This window comes from Thalassophryne amazonica, chromosome 18, assembly GCF_902500255.1.
Source record: "Thalassophryne amazonica chromosome 18, fThaAma1.1, whole genome shotgun sequence".
NCBI lineage: Eukaryota > Metazoa > Chordata > Actinopteri > Batrachoidiformes > Batrachoididae > Thalassophryne > Thalassophryne amazonica.
The window spans coordinates 50,874,890-50,891,589 of NC_047120.1; the positions used below are offsets into that span (position 1 = coordinate 50,874,890).

Here is a 16,700-nt window from a genome sequence, read left to right on the forward strand (position 1 = left end):
GTGCTCTTGATTTATTTCACAAGGGCGTGTTTTGAGGTACAAAATCCCACAAGAAACCACCAAAAAATTAATTTACTCATATTTGTTGTCAGTCTGGGTAAATCGTCGGACTCGGACCCACTGATTGCGTAGCAAATCTTGTTTCCCCAGTGGAGCGTGCGCAAGACAAAAATAAACATGGCGGGCACAATGAAGTTTGATGCCATGGAGATATGAAGAAATTTGACTCTGCTACAGGAAAAACATAATAAACAGAATTTTAAGATTATTTGTAGAGGCCCGAACAGGCCATCACTATAAATTGTACTGACCTATAGTGGCCTGACATTGAGCAAAATCACCCTCAGGCGCTGTGATGAGACTATAACGGCACAGTGCCGTTATTCCATTGTCTAGGGAGAACCCTGGATCTTGTTCAAAGGCTGCATGTTGAAATCTAAACAGTGTTATGTTCTTCATAGTCGAGTGGCACAGAGGGTTTACTTAAAACTAAGAACTGAAACTTCAGGTATTTTCCCAGAAGCCACACGGGAGCCTCTAGCATAAATCTAACCTATTTGCTTGTGATAAAACCCTTCTCAGTTCCACTCCACCATTAAGCTGTAACTGGTGACATAATGGGCAAAGGTTGCACTATCCTCAGTCTCTCCAATCACATCCATAGGAGCCACTACTCCTTCGGAGTTGTCATTATGTAAAGCAATCATAGTATTTAGTTTGAACAATTCCTGCGCTCTGAAAATGGAGGCACTGTGTATAAAAATGGCTGTAATTCCTAAATGTTAATGTGGTATTATGATTACACTGTTGAATTAAAGTTGAAACTCTAGGCTATATCAAATCAAATCAATTTTATTTATATAGCGCCAAATCACAACAAACAGCTGCTCCAAGGTGCTTTATATTGTAAGGCAAGGCCATACAATAATTACGGAAAAACCCCAACGGTCAAAACGACCCCCTGTGAGTAAGCACTTGGCGACAGTGGGAAGGAAAAACTCCCTTTTAACAGGAAGAAACCTCCAGCAGAACCAGGCTCAGGGAGGGGCAGTCTTCTGCTGGGACCGGTTGGGGCAGTATGACAATGACAGCTTGATTGCTTCATTCCTCCTCAATTGTGGTGGCATACACAGGCAAATTTACCAGGCAGCGGTGGTGGCCAAGCGGTTAGTGCAGTTATTTCCAGGCAGAAGGTACACCCCCCACCTGCCCGTTCTCCATGTAATGTGGAGTCGCATCGGGAAGGGCAACCGGCATTACTGTGCCAAATCAACATGCATAACCACCTTCGATCTGCTGTAGCAACCCCAAGTGAAAGAAGGGACAAGCCAGAGGGACTTTTAGAGTGGTAAAATTACCAAACATTGCGTCACTGTCCAACTACTTATGGACCTGACTGCAAATACAAGTAAACCTGAACAGAAATAAGCCACTCTACTGAATCATTTTAGGCTACTCAAAACCTTTACAATTATTTTTACAGCAAGATCAATAGGGGTTTTTGGGGAGCGATAAAGTACTTACATTAGAGAGTAAATTTTTTTACAGATATATATATACATAAAAATGGCAATGAGTCTTAACATATCAGTCTCAAACCGTTATGACACAAAGAAATGTAACTGAGGCTTGATGTTTTACAGTTTAAACATGAACTTTATAATAAATACCTCTAAATATGTCCAACAAACGTATGTCACGCTGCCTTTACTATGTCGCATCACTTAGCATTTGCATAAAATAGACTTCTCATCTATTATGGTTCCACCTAACTGGTGGCATAGCAACCATTTATCTCTTGTCACTGTAAAAAGTCCAGTCTAATTGAAAATGAATGGCATGTGGTTGCTTTGTCTGCCTATTACAGCTAATGTGACTAACCTGGTTCACACGGCAAGATAATTAGGCCAATATTGGACCCGATCTTCCCCTTGCGACAATCTTAAGGACACCCCGATTATTATGAGGATGCTAAAGATAATCTTATCAGATATTCCTGCCGTTACAGGATTAATAAATGGAATAGTTCTGACAGTGTTGAATGCTTGGTCTCCAAATTAAAGGTCAGTGTGGACATCCATTGGATTCTATGACATGTGACATATGTTACCCTGTAACATGATAACTAAGGATGACACAAGGTGCAAACTATTTGTTTTTGAAACCCTATTAACTCAACCAATAACTTGCACCACTTTTTACCAAAATTGGAGTAACTTTAACTTTTGACCCCTGTACAAACTGAAATTGACCTTTGTCACCATTTTTGCTGTTTTTACACCATAACTCCAGAACATTCAGTTGTAGATAGTCCAAACTATACCTTTTTGGAATCTTTATGATCAGTCAAATGTGGTACATTCTTCAATATATTGGAGCATTTTTAATTTTTGACCCCTGTGTAATTCCTCAATTGGCCCCTACCTGGCTGCCTACTGAACATTCAAGTGGCCAGTCATTTTTTCAAAAGAATAATGTCTAAGGAGTATTTCTGCTGAATTTGGTGCTTGCATCACCATTTGAACGATTCCACAATCAATATTCTGTTATCTGCTGCACTACGCCTTTTATTTTTCTATCATTTTTTTCCTATTAGAAATAGTCCACAAACTTATCTCCGTTGCGTCTTTCTCGTCCACCATGTTTGTTTATTCTGAAGTCACGTTTAATTTTGAGAGATTTCGTGAGATTTCCTGTGTGATCTCTATTCCTGTGTGAAATCTATTCATGTGTGGTGTGTTGTCTTTACCACATGGCTGCACACCACACACTGTACGACCAAAGATCTATGATTACTTTATTTCCATGTGTGTGTGGTCTCTCGGGTAATGGAAACCTACAGACAATCTGAAAATCTTGCTGTGTGAACCAGGCTTAAGAAGTGATGGGATTCCCAACCATGCTTGATGACAGCACTGTAAACAATGGCTATGTAATGACACGTTTACAACAGCCAAAGTGTATTTCTACATTGTTTATTCTGTAAAAGTAAAGTTTTCATATAGGCAAAAACAGATACAGATATGTTGATGGAAGGCTCATATTGGATATTATCAATCAACCGGTTTATTAGGCAAGCTATAATTATTTCTAAGTTCCTTAAAAATGTATTTTATGAGACAGTATCAATGCGATATAATGTTACTATATTTTGTGATGATAGAAAAATATATTTAATTACACTGAGTTTTTCAGTTTTACCCTGATCTCAGGCTGCAACTAATGATTATTTTGTTATCTATCAATCTATTAATTATTTTTTGATTAATCTAATGCTTATTTTCTATGTCTACTTAATTATTATTAGAGTATTGACTCTTTATGCGTATGATTGGGAACATTCAATTCAAGTATATAACGTGCCATAAATAAAAAGGTCATCAAGGAAAAAATATAGAAGAAAATCTTGTACACAGCTTTGCCTCTTCCTGAAACACACACACACACAAAATAATAAAATCCTAACATATTTCATAGGGCTGCAACTAACAATTACTTTCATCATCAATTAATCTGATGATTATTTTCCAGATTAATCCATTAAATGTGTGGTGAAAATATGAGTGTTTCGCAAAGCCCAAGGTGACAGTCAAATGTCTTATTGTGACCACATTCACACAATACTCAGTTTAAACGCGCGCGCACGTGCGCACACACACACACACCTGAAATCAGAGGCTTTGGACATTTTCAAACAATTAATTTAAAAAAAGGGCATTAATTTAACATTCATTTAAATGGACTGCTTTTATATAGCATTTTCCGATCTACATCAGAAGTTCAAAGTACTTTTCAGTAATGCCTCACACTCACCCATTCACACTCACATAGCGATGTCAGGGTGCTGCCATGCAAGGCGTGCACTAGACACTGGAAGCAACTTGGGGATTAAGGACCTTGCCCAAGGGCCCAGATAGGGGTTTGAACCAAGGATCCTCTAGTCTCAAGCCCACTGCTTAACCACTAGACCATCACCTTGCCAAATTAATACCTGCAGCTCTACCCTGTTACTGACTGTATCCAAATATTACACTCATGTACACAGCTCAGTCACCTCTTTTTTCCTCACTAAGTGAAATCAATGAGATCATTGAGGCAAAACAGGATGTACTTCAAAGTTTAAAAGAATCATACAAAAGTACCTTAAAATGGCTATAGCACCATCATACACTCAACAAAAATATAAAAGTAACACTTTTGGTTTTGCTCCCATTTTGTATGAGATGAACTCAAAGATCTAAAACTTTTTCCACATACACAATATCACCATTTCCCTCAAATATTGTTCACAAACCAGTCTAAATTTGTGATAGTGAGCACTTCTCCTTTGCTGAGATAATCCATCCCACCTCACAGGTGTACCATATCAAGATGCTGATTAGACACCATGATTAGTGCACAGGTGTGCCTTAGACTGTCCACAATAAAAGGCCACTCTGAAAGGTGCAGTTTTATCACACAGCACAATGCCCCAGATGTCGCAAGATTTGAGGGAGCGTGCAACTGGCATGCTGACAGCAGGAATGTCAACCAGAGCTGTTGCTCGTGTATTGAATTTTCATTTCTCTACCATAAGCCGTCTCCAAAGGCGTTTCAGAGAATTTGGCAGTACATCCAACCAGCCTCACAACCGCAGACCACGTGTAACCACACCAGCCCAGGACCTCCACATCCAGCATGTTCACCTCGAAGATCGTCTGAGAACAGCCACTCAGACAGCTGCTGAAAGAATCGGTTTGCATAACCAAAGAATTTCTGCACAAACTGTCAGAAACCGTCTCAGGGAAGCTCATCTGCATGCTCGTCATCCTCATTGGGATCTCAACCTGACTCCAGTTCATCGTCGTAACCGACTTGAGTGGGCAAATGCTCAGATTCGCTGGCATTTGGCACGTTGGAGAGGTGTTCTCTTCATGGATGAATCCCGGTTCACACTGTTCAGGGCAGATGGCAGACAGCATGTGTGGCGTCGTGTGGGTGAGCGGTTTTCTGATGTCAATGTTGTGGATCGAGTGGCCCATGGTGGTGGTGGGGTTATGGTATGGGCAGGCGTCTGTTATGGATGAAGAACACAGGTGCATTTTATTGATGGCATTTTGAATGCACAGAGATACCGTGACGAGATCCTGAGGCCCATTGTTGTGCCATACATCCAAGAACATCACCTCATGTTGCAGCAGGATAATGCATGGCCCCATGATGCAAGGATCTGTACACAATTCTTGGAAGCTGAAAATGTCCCAGTTCTTGCATGGCCGGCATACTCACCGGACATGTCACCCATTGAGCATGTTTGGGATGCTCTGGACCGGCGTATACGACACCGTGTACCAGTTCCTGCCAATATCCAGCAACTTCGCACAGCCATTGAAGAGGAGTGGACCAACATTCCACAGGCCACAATTGACAACCTGATCAACTCTATGGGAAGGAGATGTGTTGCACTGCATGAGGCAAATGGTGGTCACACCAGATACTGACTGGTATCCCCCCCCAATAAAACAAAACTGCACCTTTCAGAGTGGCCTTTTATTGTGGACAGTCTAAGGCACACCTGTGCACTATTCATGGTGTCTAATCAGCATCTTGGTATGGCACACCTGTGAGGTGGGATGGATTATCTCAGCAAAGGAGAAGTGCTCACTATCACAGATTTAGACTGGTTTGTGAACAATATTTGAGGGAAATGGTGATATTGTGTATGTGGAAAAAGTTTTAGATCTTTGAGTTAATCTCATACAAAATGGGAGCAAAACCAAAAGTGTTGCGTTTATATTTTTGCTGAGTGTACTTTCCATCACAGCCCAGCGGCCTGCACAGTCCACAAAATCTCTACCAAAGAGAACAGGTTAAATGCTTAACCACCCAATTTTAACTACCAGTTGTGGTTACTGAAAGCTCTGTTTAAGTTCACTCCAAATAGCACAAAGAAAGCCACATCAGTGGGTTGGTTCAGCTGAGATCCATCAGCTGTCTAAGAATAACAATAATAACCCACTGAATGAAGAGTCAACCATAGGTCTCATTTCTTCAACAGCAGTGTCAAGTTCTAAGACAGATTGAGGCAGTGAAGGTAGAGGCACAAGAAAGAAGAAAGCAAAATCATATAGAAGCTAAATGGAAAAACAGATGGCAAATGAAACACGGGCCAGCAGCCTCTAGACCCACTCAAAGAAAAATGTTCAACTGCCAAAGGAAAGTGTTTTTTAATATAGAAACAAGAGAATCAAAAAGAAGGATGAAAGATAAATCAAATACTGCTTTTTGGAAAGGTGAACTGTAATTGCGTCGTGCCGTGTGTTGTAGTGTTAATCCTGAAACACAACAGTGGTACATTGTTCCACTGACAGACTGAAATCTAAATCAGACACAGATTCAAAGTCAGATGGTTCATCGATCCAATCTTATTTCAGACAACAGTAAATCGGGGGGGGATTGTACCAGGAAAACATTCATGTGGTGGTGGCCAAGTGGTTTGAGCGCTTGGTTTCAGTGTGGAAGGTTCCGGGTTCAAACCCCATCCCTGCCACATGCATCAGGAAAGGCATCCGGCGTAAAATGCGCCACCTTGGATCTGCTGTGGCAACCCTGAGTGAAAACAAGGGACACACTTTTTTAAATTCTTCTTCTTTCTAATGCCTTTTTGGCAAATTAATACTTTAATAATCGTTTTTATGAACCAAACTGATGCAGATTCTATAATTGTAATTTTGTTGATACAAGTACTCAATATAAAGACAAGCAACTTTGGCATAAACAATGCATCCAAACATCAAATCCACTCATGGCTTCTATTATCAAACCAAAATGTGATAAGTTAAGAGTGTCTCAAGACTGAAAAGTTAACACAAAACCTAAATACGACCAGGATAGTTTAAATGCAAGCTAAAAACTTTGTACAGTATTACTACTTGCCAATGTTTCTAAATTCATACGGAATTTGAATTTGTTTATTAAATTAAACAGTATCTATATTTGCAATCTCCAATTGACAATTAAAATGTTTAACATCTGTTTAGAATTGTGGTACTTATTATGAGAGGTTATATGTCATGTCACAATGACATGTAATCTTTCACAAATAAATAAAAAGAAAAAAATCCCTGTGCTAGATTAAAGACTGAAGGTATGGAGGTATTTCAGATTGCAATTTCCAAAGGGAATGGAAAAATTGCAACTCCTGTCAAAACGCCAGTGAACACAATGTCTGTTTCTAAAGCTTTAGTCATTGAGGACGACAGTAACCCACAGACAAACCTTAAAACTATAATTGGTACAGGGGCCGGGGATCGATGGCACAAAGCACGTTGAGCCTGTAGGGAGTGATTTCATATTCTGCCCTTGCTTGTGGTGCACTGCCTTTCCTAAAAACCCAATCTCAGATTGGTATGAACTATTGATTTTGCTACAGCGATCAGCGTGCCTGCCTCTCATCCCTGACTTTGAACAGACCTACAATTACGCTGAAGGGGATTTGACGGGGGGGGGGGGGGGGGGGGGGGGGAATAAATAAATAAATAAAGTATTAGTGCACAGACTTCACTCCCTTCTGTACTTCTTCACTTAACCTTCCTCATTTCAGACAAGGGAGGTGAAAGGGAGGTGAGCTCTCAATGCATGTCTAATGTCTTCAGTCACCTTGTTCATATCATTACCAACAGTTACATTTGCTGTGTTAACAGCAGAGGTGGTGGCCAACTGGTTAGTTTGCTTGGGTTCAGTGCACAAGGCCTGCCCCCCCCGCCTGCCCATTCTCCATGTAATGTGGAGTTGTGTCAGGAAGGGCATCCGGTGTAAAAACCTGTGCCAAATCAACATGCAGATCCACCTTGGATCTGCTGTGGTGACCCCAAGTGAAAGCAATGGAGCAGACGATGGGACTGAAATTTACTTAATATATCCTCCAAGGGTAGACACTCGTGCAGGTGGAACTAAGGGGTATGGGTTGAGAAAGATGACTTTTTCTTAACTACAGTTAGATATTGGTTTTTGTAAGGTATCAGTGGACTGCACATGACCCACTGATTAATTTGGTATCCAGTTTGTAAATATAGTTTTAAAAACATCACCACCATAGTAAAATAAGTATTATATCTTACCTAAAGCATAAAATTTTGCCAAAAAAAAAAAAAAGTCACTCAGCTATAGGACAAATAATCCTGAAGGATGATATATCTGCTGCCACAAAAAGATTAAAATTCAACTTGTAACAAAACAACACAAGAACTAGGAATCAAGTGTACAACCCCAATTCCAATGATTTGGAAATCCCCTTCAACCTATATTCAATTGAATATACCAAAAAAACAAGATATTTAATGTTCAAACTGATCAACTTTGTTGTTTTTGTGCAAATATTTGCTAATTTTGAAACATGTTTCAAAAAAGTTGGGACGGGGCAATAAAAGACTGGGAAAGTTGATGAATGCTCAAAGAACACCTAATAGAAACAGGTGAGTGTTATGATTAGGTATAAAAGGAGCATCCCCAAAAGGCTCAGCCATTCACAAGCAAAGATGGGGTGAGGATCACCACTTTGTGAACAACTGCATGAAAAAAAATAGTCCAACAGTTCAATTGCAAGGAATTTAGGAATTCTATCATCTACAGTCCATTATATAATCAGAAGATTCAGAGAATCTGGAGAACTTTCTACTCGCAAGTGGCAAGGCCGAAAACATTGAATGCCTGTGACCTTCGATCCCTCAGGCGGCACTGCATTAAAAACCGACATCACTGTGTAAAGGATTTTACCGCGTGGGCTAAGAAACACTTCAGAAACCCATTGTCAGTTAACACAGTTCGTCGCTACATAGGGCTGTCACGATTAGGAATTTCTGGAGACGATTAATTGTCAGACAAATAATTGCGATTGAAGAATATATTGTCTATTTTTTTTATTTTTTTTCCCTTCTTTATATTCTACTATAGTAGTATAATTACACAACTCTGGAAGAACGTTTGGCTTCTGTGAGTGGAGAAACTGGGAATGGTGCAACATTTTTATTTTTATCTTAATTTTACATACAGTCCCAACTTTTCTGAATTGTGGTTGTTTCTGTTGCATTTCTGAAATTGTTTCTCCTCATCAGTCACCTTTTGTGCTTAAACACTGCATTAAGCTCAAGATTGAACAAATAAATACCTTTGGAAAATAACAGCTGTTAAAGTTCAGAGTTCTCACCTGCTTTTGTGATCTGTGTGTCTGAACATTGTTTTTTTTGTGGCTCAGTTCATTCATATATTCTCATTTTTTAAATATGTTTTTAAAGATATTTGACCGTTTATTTCATGTCATGATCTCATAAATTCAGCATACGACGTGCACATGGTGTGAACAGGACAGTAACGGCAGAATCACACCTTTAGAGAAAGTTCAGAGAGAAGTAAAAGCAGCTTCATGTTTCGTTTTGTTAACATGTTCACTGGGGTTAAAATCCTCTCTCTGCTCCGCGCTCGCTGTGCACTGAACGTGTCGCGCCTGCATTCAGGAATCTCCCTCACCCACCCCCTCCCTCGCAGTCTGCAGCCTGTTAACTCTGCGCGCACACACACAGGCACAGACACACACCGACAGCTCCGCATTTTAGACGGCTTTTGAAGAAGACGGCCACTGTTTTAATCGGCCGTCAGCCTCCTTGTTATTGTCCCGCCTTAAGACCAGAGCGACGTCAGATTCTGAGTCGTTTTATGCTTTTATGCTAAATAATTCACGGTAATCGCGAATATGAAAAATAATCACGATTGGCAAATATTGCAATAATTGTGACAGCCCTATCGCTACATCTACAAGTGCAAGTTAAAACTCTACCATGCAAAGTGAAAGCCATACATCAACAACATCCAGAAATGCTGCCACCTTCTCTGGGCCCGAGCTCATTTGAAATGGACAGACGCAAAGTGGAAAAGTGTGCTGTGGTCTGATGAGTCCACATTTCAAATTGTTTTTGGAAATCATGGCCGTCATGTCCTCTGGACAGAGGAAAAAGACTATCCAGACTGTTACAAGTGCAAAGTTCAAAAGCCAGCATCTGTGATGGTATGGAGGTGTGTTAGTGCCCATGGCATGGGCAACTTACACATCTGTGATGGCACCATCAATGCTGAAAGGTACATCCAGGGTTTGGAACAACACATGCTGCCATCCAAGCAACGTCTTTATCAGGGACATCCCTGCTTATTTCAGCAAGAAAATGCCAAGCCACATTCTGCATATGTTACAACAGCGTGGCTTCGTAGTAAAACAGTGTGTGTACTAGACTGGCCTGCCTGCAGTCCAGACCTGTTACCCATTGAAAATGTGTGGCGCATTATGAAGCGCAAAATACGACAACGAAGACCCCGGACTGTTGAACAACTGAAGTCGTACATCAAGCAAGAACGGGAAAGAAGAATTCCACCTACAAAGCTTCAACAATTAGTGTCCTCAGTTCCCAAACACTTATTGAGTGTTGTTAGAAGGAAAGGTGATGTAACACAGTGGTAAACATACCACTGTCCCAGTTTTTTTGAAATGTGTTGCAGACATCCATTTCAAAATGAGCAAATATTTGCACAAAAACAATAAAGTTTACCAGTTTGAACATTAAATATCTTGTCTTTGTGGTGTATTCAATTGAATATAGGTTGAACAGGATTTGCAAATCATTGTATTCTGTTTTTATTTACAGTAGTGTTCAGAATAATACGTAGTAGTGCTATGTGACTAAAAAGATTAATCCAGGTTCTGAGTATATTTCTTATTGTTACATGGGAAACGAGGTACCAGTAGATTCTCACAAATCCAACAATACCAAGCATTCATGATATGCACACTCTTAAGGCTATGAAATTATTACAGCTATGAAATTGGGCTATTAGTAAAAAAAAAAAGTAGAAAAGGGGGTGTTCACAATAATAGTAGCATCTGCTGTTGACGCTACAAACCTAAAACTATTATGTGCAAACTGTTTTTTTTTTTTTTTTAGCAATCCTGTGAATCACTAAACTAGTATTTAGTTGTATAACCACAGTTTTTCATGATTTCTTCACATCTGCAAGGCATTAATTTTGTTGGTTTGGAACCAAAATTTTGCTCATTTACTCGTGTGCTTGGGGTCATTGTCTTGTTGAAACACCCATTTCAAGGGCATGTCCTCTTCAGCATAAGGCAACATGACCTCTTCAAGTATTTTGACATATCCAAACTGATCCATGATACCTGGTATGCGATATATAGGCCCAACACCATAGTCGGAGAAACATGCCCATATCATGATGCTTGCACCACCAAGCTTCACTGTCTTCACTGTGAACTGTGGCTTGAATTTAGAGTTGTTCTGCACGTCTTTTATTTAACAGAGGGACTTTGCGGGGGATTCTTGCAAATAAATTAGCTTCACACAGGCGTCTTCTAACTGTCACAGCACTTACAGGTAACTCCAGACTGTCTTTGATCATCTTGGAGCTGATCAATGGGTGAGCCTTTGCCATTCTGGTTATTCTACTATCCATTTTGATGGTTGTTTTCCGTTTTCTTCCAAGCATCTCTGGGTTTTTTGTCCATTTTAAAGCATTGGAGATCATTGTAGAATCTACAATGATCTCCAATGCTTTTTGGCCCTCACTAAAAAAAAGTTTGGACACCCCTGTTGTAGATGAACAGCCTATAATTTTTTTGCACCTGCGTATAAGCTTTCCCCTCTCCAATCAACTTTTTAATCAAACTACGCTGTTCTTCTGAACAATGTCTTGAACGCCCCATTTTCCTCAGGTTTTCAAAGAGAAAAGCATGTTCAACAGGTGCTGGCTTCATCCTTACATAGGGGGCACCTGATTCACACCTGTTTGTTCCACAAAACTGACGAAGTCACTAACTGAATGCCACACTACTATTATTGTGAACACCCCCTTTTCTACTTTTTTTTTACTAATAGCCCAATTTCATAGCCTTAAGAGTGTGCATATCATGAATGCTTGGTCTTGTTGGATGTGTGAGAATCTATTGAATCTACTGGTACCTTGTTTCCCATGTAACAATAAGAAATATACTCAAAACCTGGATTAATCTTTTTAGCCACATAGCACTACTATTATTCTGAACACTAATGTACATTTTACACAATGTCCCAACTTAATTGAAATTGGGGTTGTAAATCATTTGTTGTCTGGATCAAAACTTGGGGTGTGCCATGAATCATATGAATGCAGTGTGTGCACACAATTAAAATGAAATGGCCATTTCAGCACTAGAAATACACTCGCGAGTGCACAAATTAGCCATAATCGGATGCTTAAATTAACCAGGAAGGAGTTTCATAAAGAAGGCCATATTTATAACACATAAAGTAGATATCAATACCTTCAAAATGGAATCAGTTTGAAGAGTTTTATATACTGCCCACACGAGCTTTTCTTCTAATAAAATTTGACCACAAAATGCTTTTTTCAGATTTCACAGGTTTCTCCCACAATAACTGTTTACCACAGATAGGTCAAATTTACATATTTCATAGCCAGTATAGCAGGCATTAAGGAGCCAAGAAATAGAGAGGCTTCTTTGAGTGTAATGGAGTGCTTCAGTGTCTCAAACATGGATGCTCGCAATAGTCAATGTAATATTTTCCATAGTTTGAGCATACATAAACTTCACAGTATAGTGTCTGGGTGTCCATGACAACTGCCATAAAAAATTTCAGGCCTCTAAGTCCATTATTTGCTGAGATATTCTACCTTGAACATGGCTCCAGAAATGATGGCCATAATTTTTGCCTAAGAAACGGCAGACCCCATGCACACTAAATTGGCCATATCTCATAAACTACTTGGCCTACAGGCCTCAAAATTCTGATTTACTGTTCTGTCTAGTCTGTGAATATTTGATTAAAATTTGAAGAAAATCTGAGGCAAAGTGAGTGAGGCCCTTGTTGAATTGACATGGAATGACCCTGGAGTCAGTGGCTGCAAAGTAACCTGCACCCTCTTGGCCCTCTCTGGAATGACTTTGGACACCACTGCTCTAAGTGCTCTACTCACCTCTGATGATTGCTTCATTTGGAAGAAATCCTTTTAGGAAAAACTTGAGCTCTGAGGACAAGCTCACAAAATAATAGCCTCTGCTCTGCCACAGTAGTTTCTTACATGAAACTGTAGTTACAAATCTTTTGTAATGAAATACTTAAACTGGTCACCCTCTGTGCATATAATTAGGGCTGGGTAAAACGATCACCATAATGTATCATGATAAAATTTACGTCGATAATGATAAGCTTTGTTTATACGCGCATGGACAGATCACACAGCCTATTACAGCACAACCACTGCATCTGTAGTGCTGTATTCTGGCATGAAACCATATTGATGCTTGCCAATCTTCACCTCTATTCTTTCCCACAACTTCACACTTTGGCTGATCAACTTTATGCCTCTGTATTCCTGCAGCTCTGGATATTAGGGATGTGAATCGTACAACAACTCAGGATTCAATTCGATTCCGATTCCTGGGGTGACGATTCGATTCAGAATTGATTTTCGATTGAAAGAGCTCTGAGAAATAGGTATATTACTTAAAAATGTTTATGATTAAGAAAATGCAGCTTTACAAGGTTAATCAAGCGATTCTAGATGTAAATTTACTTATCCGCTTTGCTCGTTCAGAGTTGGCTGGCAGTTTAGCGAAGCGTTGGTCACTAGTCGGCAGAGACCGCTGCTCCGCTTAATTTAGCTCCGGGTGATGGCGTAGCATGTGGGCTTGCGGATGTGAAGTGTTTCCGAAGTACTTGACTTTCATTTTGCAGATTTTGCACACCGCATGAGTCATGTCAATCTCCTTCTTACGCAGCAAATAATAAAATCCAAAATGCGCTCAAACATTTGCCTTCAGCAAAGACGGTGCTGGCTGAATTAGCTCTTCATCCGCCATGCTAAGCTGCAGCTCACGAATTTTTGAAGCACGTCGTACCCTCCACTCGTGGGGACGCTGTAGTACGGAGGCTGCTGCCTGACAAACAGTACACGCAGCAAGTAAGAAAATGTTTACAAAAATGCTTTTTAAAAATTGATTCTTGGACATTTTGGATCGATTCAGAATCGTAATAAATAAGAATCGCGATTCGAACGTGAATCGATTTTTTACGGCACCCCTACTGGATATCATCCTTATTCTTAACCTTCCTGTTGTATTCCGGCAAAATCTGACCGATTTACAAGTTTTCTCTCTAAAAAGAGTACAGTAAATTTCATGTGTTTGTCATAAAGGTTCCATGACTTTGCTCACATAAGGCATTTAAACATAAAAAATAAATTTGAAATATTTTTATAAAAATGTGTTTTATTGAACTTGTATGGCCCCACGGTGTTCCCAATCAAAAATGAACACACACACACACACACACACACACCTTATGCCCCTTTTTGGCTTCCATGGCAACCCCCATGGGAACCTATCGTCAATATAATTTTTACCCCCCGGGAATAAAAATAAAAATAATAAGATTGCAACATTGTTTCAATCATACATTTTTCTCGCATATCTTGTATATAAAGCTTTTTTGAGGCCTTGCTCATAGTTAATTCTGTGGCAGCAAGATGGCTAAGCGATATACTGCACTCTGGATTACATCTTTGACCACGACAGTGATCAGGAGGACAGAAGCCCAATTGACAGTGAAGAAGCGTTAAAGGAATGCAGTCCGAAACGAACACAACAGGAAGGTTCAAAATCAGGAACAGTACACTTCTTCTCCACTCCTCAGACATTCTCTCACTTTCCAAGATTTGAATCAAATAATGTTAAAAACTCCACTGCCATTTCTCCTAAACATTTCCATGCCTCCACTAGCATGTCATCTGGACCAAAGTGCTTCCCAAAATGAAATACAATAAGATATAAAAGTTAAAAATTAAAGTTAAAATAAAGGGGGGGGGGGGGTATTTGTCCTGTACTGCCCAGTCCTACATGTAATTGATATGATACATTGTTTAAAGGAATAAATAAAAACGTAACAACAACAAAAGTCCAATTTGCTTCCCCTGAACACATCTGAACAGAAAAAAATTCCTTCACGTATATCTTCATATGCTGTGCAACCACTGTGGGAAGTTTCACTGAAATCCACCACATGGAAACCAAAACCAGGAAACATAAATAACACAAATCCAACATAAATTTTTTTTAAAAAGCCCCTGTGGTAAACCAGCCAAAGCAAAAGTGATACTTGTTTACTACTAACTGAAAAGGTTGACACACAGCTAAAGCATTTTTGTTTCCTGAAACTTAAAAAAAAATTTTTTACAACAAAGCGGACACCGAATATTCAGTACAAGTTTACAGAAAGAGTAGCACCCATAGATAGTCCCAAATTAAATGGTAAATGGACTGCATTTATATAGTGCTTTTCCATCTGCATCAGAAGATCAAAGCACTTTACACTTATGCCTCACATTCACACTCATGCGCCGATGTCAGGGTGCTGCAACTGGGGATTAAGGACTTTGCCCAAGGGCCCTTAAGGCCCATTTACACAAGCATGCCTTTGCTTCACGCAATAGCACGAACTGTGTCGTGACGATCCCACCCGTTGCATTCACAACTGGACGCCGTTCTTTGTCATACAGGCTGCCACGCGCTCTGCGCTGGATGCTGCATATATAAAATAATTATTTTGTGGCCGATTAATCATTTTTTTCTGCAAATTGCCCGTTGAAAACGGCTCTAATCACTTCCTGAATCACAGAGGAGGCTTCAGCCGGAGCCATTCACGCGCGCCTAACAAGCTTCAGAAATCCGAGCCGTCTAAAATGGTAATTATTTGTCTTGTTTACATCGTCATGGCTTGATAAAACAGTTGCATGTTCTTTGCTTCTTGTGTGCAGTTGTTAAAGTATGTTTATAACAGATTTAACTTCTTGTTATAATCCTTCAGATGAGCTGCACTCTGATCCAATCCGCTGACATCACCACTCGCTCTGTTCACTGCTTGTTTACTCCACCTGATGAGCTGCACATCGTGTTGGAGATTAGATCGTGCCACATAGCACGACATTTGTGCGTGAAAGATTTTTAAAATTCTCTGTGTGCAATAGCACACACCGGCGCCCCTCTGGCATGCTGTCTGCACCAGATAAAGACGAGTTTACTCTCCAGTATGCAAAGGCATGCCCGTGTAAATACCCCTTAGTGATTTTCAAGTCTGGCTGGGTTTTGAACCGAGGATCCTCTGGTCTGAAGCCCAATGCTCAACCACTAAAACCATCACCTCTCATATTAAATTACATTTAATATCACCAGCAACATATGTTCTAAGTAAACATAAAATGCAAAAACATGCTGGTAACTATAAGATGTGTGTGTATAGGCCCTTGTTTGTGTGTGTAGCATTTTTCAAAAATGACCTGCCGTATGGACAGGTGTATCCTAAAGTTAACGGAGAGCCCCAGTAGGAGACCATCAAGTATTATGTAACTAGGGACATTTAAAGAAGTATACAGATAACAATTTGACGAACATCAATTGCAATCTTGAGAAGTTGCCATTAAATTTAGAGTTTAAAAAAAAAAAAAAGTCAAGCCATTGAACACTGCCACAGAAGCTGATGTGGCCTTCTGCAGAAATTGGTGCATAAGACATCCTGCTCAACAGGCACCGCGGTTCCTGATTACTTCGGCAAAGAGTCCAGAGCCTTTCCATTCCACACGAAATTCTCCACTTATTATTAAAAAAA

General features: G+C 39.9%; 1 protein-coding gene across 1 annotated transcript in view; it reads right to left on the bottom strand.

Moving 5' to 3' along the window:
* LOC117530754 (speckle-type POZ protein) overlaps positions 1-16,700 on the bottom strand; it is a 35,744-nt gene that overhangs the window by 18,412 nt on the left and 632 nt on the right. The window lies entirely within an intron of this gene.